The sequence below is a fragment of the Cygnus olor genome, chromosome 15 (assembly GCF_009769625.2).
Source record: "Cygnus olor isolate bCygOlo1 chromosome 15, bCygOlo1.pri.v2, whole genome shotgun sequence".
Classification (NCBI taxonomy): Eukaryota; Metazoa; Chordata; class Aves; order Anseriformes; family Anatidae; genus Cygnus; species Cygnus olor.
This window is the reverse complement of record NC_049183.1, coordinates 17803107-17809478: the sequence shown is the minus strand read 5'-3', so window position 1 is coordinate 17809478 and position 6372 is coordinate 17803107.

The following is a 6372-nucleotide window of genomic DNA, read 5'->3' as shown; positions in this document are numbered from 1 at the left end:
TGGGTACAGCAATCCCGTGTACCTTGCACAGCTTTTGGTATCTCTAATAGGGTGATAAACACACCAGCTACTTTCAACTTGTGAGTGTGGAAGCACTTTCAAAGCAAAAGCTAATGGCTCGTGCTGCATGCTGCCTCCATGTGGCAAGCAACAAGCTACAGATGATTGCATGGCAGTGCACAGACTCCAATAACGTTGCTGGCTCTCTCCCAAACCCACGGACCATGCAGTCCTACCACAACTGGCAGCTCCTCACATCACTGGCAGGGACATACTATCTCCTTAGGAGAAAAAGTGGGATAGGTATGCGGGATGGACAAACAAGCAGAGTTTATGAGAAGCACCTTGCAATACATTGAAGCAAATTAACAACACTGGAGATAAGCAAGGTTTTCATGGAAACAGACTGTTCCAAAGTAACCAATGTTTCCAAAAATTCAAAATACATTTCTGCACAGGGAAGCTAAAATACTTACTGAAACCATCCTGGGACTGTCCCTATTGCTGGAAGCTGTGGTTTTGCTCTGAAGCTGGTAAGAGTTCATTGCAAGGTGGCAGAAGGTAGCAGCTATTTTATTTGAGGCTAAAAAGGCCAAAACACGGGGTTATTGGCTCCACTAGAGTACAGGGACTAATGCAATGAAATCATGTCACATCAGTACATCTGCATCCAAATCAGCACTGGTAAACTTTTACAATGCTCAGCAAGAAGAGGAATCTGAAGGCTGTTCCTACAAAATGTAGGGACTGGGGGATTCCATGCTCTACTGCGGCTTTGGCTGTGGTGTGAAGCTCTTGCTTGAATAAGGAAGCTGCTTGGATCCCCTGGTTGCTATTCTGTGATCAGCGAAGAGTAACCCTGCACAGCCCAGTTTCCACATTGCTTACCCAGTCACTGTGCATGTGCAGAAGCTGGAAAGTGATGTGCTAGGAGTGGCAAGAAGTTGAAGCAATGGCAGACAGCATGCAAAATAGAGACAACATGGACAGCAGGTGAATGTGTTGGCCCTTCACACTGGAGAACGCAGATGGAGGTTTTTTGAGACAAATAACAGCAGAGGTCATCTGACCAGAAGTGGGAAGCTTCCTGCTGCTTCAGGACAGCAAGGTCTGTTGTAAAGACCCACCACAGCTCAGAATGAGGCCGTGGTATAGGAGCATTAGGGAAGTCTACGTATTCTTGGAGCACCTCTGCTAAGCAGTGGGAGAGCAGAATCCCCAGAAATGAACTGCCCTTTATAACTTTCAAGCCCAGAGCCTGTCAGTTGCATGTATTGGTTAGTGAATGCAACACAACATAAGCCTGCTAGAGCCATCTCCCTGAGACCTCTGCTGGCTGCTCACTATGGACCAAGAACACTATCTTCAGGGCAAACCACAGCCAGTGCAGAGCTGGTTTTCACAGCAATCATGTACAGCACTAGGACAAAAAATGGGGCTGATTAAAACCCTGAGCCAGGTGTGGAAATTCTTCCCCCAAAAGGCAGTCCAGTACTTCCGCACTCTGTTATAATTTTTGTTGCTGTGTGGGTGGTTTACTGCAAGTGAAACCAGCAGTGGCTGAGCTGGAGAGAAGCAGCCAACCTCAAACTCTTCAGCTTATGGCAAATTCCCCCATGTCTAAGAGCTGGGGAAACAGCAGCAAGTAGGAAAGTCCCAGTGATATGTTAGTCACTGACTAAGTCACCTTCAAGCAGAGGACAAACACCACACTGCTTTGAGTGCCCTGCTCTTAATACAGTGCAGTACAAGCACATACAGGACCATGGGAGAGGCTGATCCATCACAGAACCAGCAACCGAGGTAGGAGCTCCTTAGGGCACCTACCACAATCCATGGACTAGGAGAGGTCTAACACAGCCACCCCCCTACCAAAGACATGCCACAGGTTGTATTGGTACTATACCAACTCTTGCTGTTACAATTGCCCCTCTGCTCTCAGAACACAAAATGTGTAAGTGTTCAGTTATACAGAAAGTGTTCTGGCTAAGAGCAAAACAAACCAAAAACCATCTGCTCCTCCTCACTATGCAGCTACAAGTGCCACAGCAGTCAGTTCTCCTGCTCTGTTCATTCCAGGACTGTAGTCAGTTTTCCTTTTCTTTCATCTTGCAATGTTTCTGGAAGGGTGGAAATAAGGGTGTGTGGAAATTCCATGCTGCAGAAAGCCTGAAAAGGGACAGGATGTAAATGGGACAGCACAAGAGACAAAGAGAGCAAAGCACCTGTGGCGAGAGTACAGCACAGAGATGTGAAGTTCCTCTCAACACTGCTTCCTCAGCTTGTCAAAGGACAGAGAGTAGTCAGGACTCAGCAAATTAGTGGTGCTGATGCTAGCTCTTATTAGCAGTTCTGTTAAAACACACTGAGGTACAGCAATTTGGTAAACTATAATTTTTATTAGTATGCTAGTGAGGTACCTTAGAGGTGCCCTCTTCTTTGCTAGGCTGTTTTCTTTTCTTTTGTTTGGAGCAATCTTCTTTGAGAGCCAAGTAAGGATTATAGTGCTGCAGCTGAAAACCAGACCAGTGCATTTGTCTCATTCCTCAGGTTGTCAGCAAGTTCCTGCTGAGCTATTGCTTCACTTCCAACCCCATCACCGCAGTTTAGGCAGGGGGGCCTTGAAGGCTCTGTGCAGTGGCTACAAGATCTGATGAAAATCTGACAGCATAGCATGGCTGCCTCAGGAATAGTAGTGTGGTGGAAAAAAATTAAAATTGTGGTTAACGTGATCATGATACATCACCATGTGGGAGCCCAGGGCAGAATTTGTTCTTAGCACTCTGTAGAGGGTGGGAAATATTTGTGTGTGCATGTGTACACATGCATGTGCACTGCACAGGCACAGTTCCTCTGAGAAAAACAACTACTCTATGTGAAGGCATCTGAATGCAAATTTACACGCATTGGACGTACAAACTGCAAAAATCATGCTAAGGAGTTTCCCACAAAAAAGACATGGCTAGGAGAAAGGAAACTGTCTTCTCAGTCTCCATTCACTAAAGAGCTTTCTCACATAATTTCACAGCCAGAGATAAACATTACAGAGCAGGGTAGGGGAAGTCACGTATCTGCCATTTGGTTCTCTAGTCCTTTGGTTTTTGGCCATGCTGCTGGAAAGTGACACCTATCAGAACTTGTTTTCTTAGATAATGTTTGTAGCTTATGATGGATAAGCACTTGGACATCCTTGCAACCTGTTTGAACAACATACATTCCATAACAAGATGCAAACACAAGTTATTAAAAAAAGCTGATGACACCCCCCCACCCCTGGTTAACTTACCTCTGCCCCCAAGAACTTGTTTCACAGGTCTGCTTAACCCCCCACCTTCATGCTTCTCTCACCCTTCTCTTGGGGTTATCGTTAGTTTTCCAAGGGCAATGACAAAATTTGTGATTGATAGGAATTTGTCAACACCCGTTCAATATAGGTGCATATTTCTAAAGAGCATTGATAAGAATCATAGAATATCTCGAGTTGGAAGGGAACCACAAGAACCAAGTCCAACTCCTGCGTCCCCAAAGGACCACCCAAAAAATCAGACTGTGTCAGAGAGTCATCCAAATGCTTTTTGAACTCTGGCAGGCTCGGTGCCATGACCACTTCCCTGGGGAGCCTGTTCTGGTGCCTGGCCACCCTCTCAGTGAAGAACCTTTTCCTGATATCCAGCCTGAACCACCCTGTCGCAGCTTCTAGCCCTTCTCTCGAGTCCTATCACTGGTCACCAGAGAGAAGTGATCAGTACCTGCCCCTCCACTCCCCTTGTGAGGAAGCTGTAGACTGTTATGTGGTCTCCCCTCAGTATTCTCTTCTCCAGGCTGAACAATCCAAGTGACTTCAGCTGCTCCTCATAGGTCTTGCCCTCCACACCCTTTACCATTTTCACAGCCCTCCTTTGGAGGCTCTCTGACAGTTTAATTTTTAATTTTTTTTAATCTTTCATATATTCATATATATTCATATATTCATATATCTTCAAAACTGCACACAGTACTCAAGTTGAAGCTGCACCAGCGCGGAGCAGAGCGGGACAATCCCTTCCCTCGACCAACTGGCAACGCCGTGCTTAATGCACCCCAGGATGCGGTTGGCCCTCATGGCTGCCAGGGCACACTGCTGGCTCACGTTCAGCTTTCTGTCGACCAAAACCCCCAGATCCCTTTCTGCGGGGTGATCTCCAGCATCTCGTCCCCCAGTCCGTACATACAGCTAGGGTTGCCCCTTCGCAGGTGCAGAATCCAGCACTTGCTCTTGTTAAACTTCATATTTAGAAAACAAAATAAACAAACAAAAACAAAAAAAGTAAGCCTGTGACATTCTCTGCAAAAGTAAAACAGTTAATCAGAACTAGTTTCTCCTGAACTGGGAATACACCTGCTTTTCTCAGGAACCTGTTTCACTCATTCATGACAACAATGAGTCAGGTTACTAATACTTGGTAGGCAGCCAGGTAAGGATGATATATATGGAGGGGGAATGACTGTGAGTGAGTAATAAATGGCCTTATAATTAGCCTAAAACTCAGCACAAGCCTCCATTTGCATTACAGTCTTACAAAACAAACTGAAGAAAAAAATACACTTACTGCAATAGGTAATTCTCTGACCTGGTAGGGACCCCCTACTAGCTAAAAAGGCCATGACTGGAGGGTCTCAACTTTTAGATTTGAAGCTCCTCTCCTGGGAGGATAAGCTGCTTTTGCAAACACAGACTAGTCCTTCAGAGGTGTGACTCAGGCCAATACATCACACTGGCAGTCCTGGAAGCCTGCCGAAAGTCAGAACTCTTGCACACTCCCAGTTAAGTCAGCAACTTGTCATTTGAAACGTACCTGTGTTACATAGCCTAGCAATTGCTCTAGATTGCAAAAGCGGAGGAAGTGGGAGATGTAACACTAACTTAGATCACACTTCAGTCATGCATGCACTGTGCCTGACATAGGATAGGGGGATTAGCAGGCCAGCTGCCCAGACAGTCCTGATGTTTAACACAAGTTCTGGGTTCTGCAAAGGCACAGGAGTAGGGCTCCCTCTTCTTGAAGAGCTGTTTGATTTCACCAGAGAAATACTGAAGGGAAAAGAAGAGGTATAACACCCTAGCACAGAAAGTCATCCAACGGAAACAAGCAGATGGGGGGGGGGGTGTAGCTATGTAGGAAAAAAAGAAAAAAAAAAAAAGGCCAGGGAAAAGCAGAGTGAAGCTGGGGCTCCGCAGATGAACTACTACAGCAAACAGCTTTCCAATCCTTGCCCGAGCAGAGCTCTTCTGGCTGCTACAACCAAGTGCAGGCCTTCCAGGACAATTCCCTCCAGAGCACAGGGGAGAGTGCAGGGGCAGAAAGGGAAGAAAATACCACTTGTGCCCCTGTGCCTCCCCTAACAGCCCTGTGCTACTGCCACAAACAGTGAGTAACCCATGCTGAGTAGCCACAATAAGTAGCTGTGGATTTTTGCTTAAACTTGACTTCATTAGGACATAGGAAAGTGAGTCAGCACACTCATGAGACAGCTCATGACCTCTGTGCATGTTCCTGTTCCACCATTTCAGCAAGGGTTTGTTTGAAGGGTCCTGGCATGCCTCTTCATCTTTCTGCCCCACAGCTGTTCCACTTCAGCACTGCCTGCCTCCAGGAAGAGTTTAGGTTAGGTGCTAGGTTAATGGTTGAACTTAGAGGTCTTTTCCAACCTAAATGATTCAATGATTCTATGATTCTAAGAGTATTTCTGAGGATTAAATCTCATCCAAGTGGAAATAAAAATCAACCTTGTATTTTCAATTAAAAACAATATTAACATGTTCATCGGCACCATAGTGGACTATAAATCAGTGCCTACACAAAAGTTAATATTCATAGAATCACAGAATATCCCAAGTTGGAAGGGACCCATAAGGATCATCAAGTCCAACTCCTGGCACCGCACAGGTCTGCCCAAAAGTTTAGACCATGTGACTAAGTGCACAGTCCAATCTCTTCTTAAATTCAGACAGGCTTGGTGCAGTGACTATTTCACTGGGGAGCCTGTTCCAGTGTGCAACCACCCTCTTGGTGAAGAACCTCTTCCTGATGTCTAGAATATTGCATCTGAATACAGGCACTTCACTGCAACTCTCCTTCCAGGGCTTACATACCATTTTTTACTGCTGCAAAATTGATGCATGAATACCTCTACTGCTGGGCCAACCTGAAATTTGAGAAGAGTTGCAGGACGAAAGTTTTACAAAACATGTCAAATGAGTATCTGTGCAGTACCCACAGATCCGCTCTTAGCACTACTCTTTCCACCTTGTTCATGAATGTTAATACTAATAGGGGTTTCTAAATAATGAGAACATAGGTATGTATGTTTATACACATAAAATTACTTAAC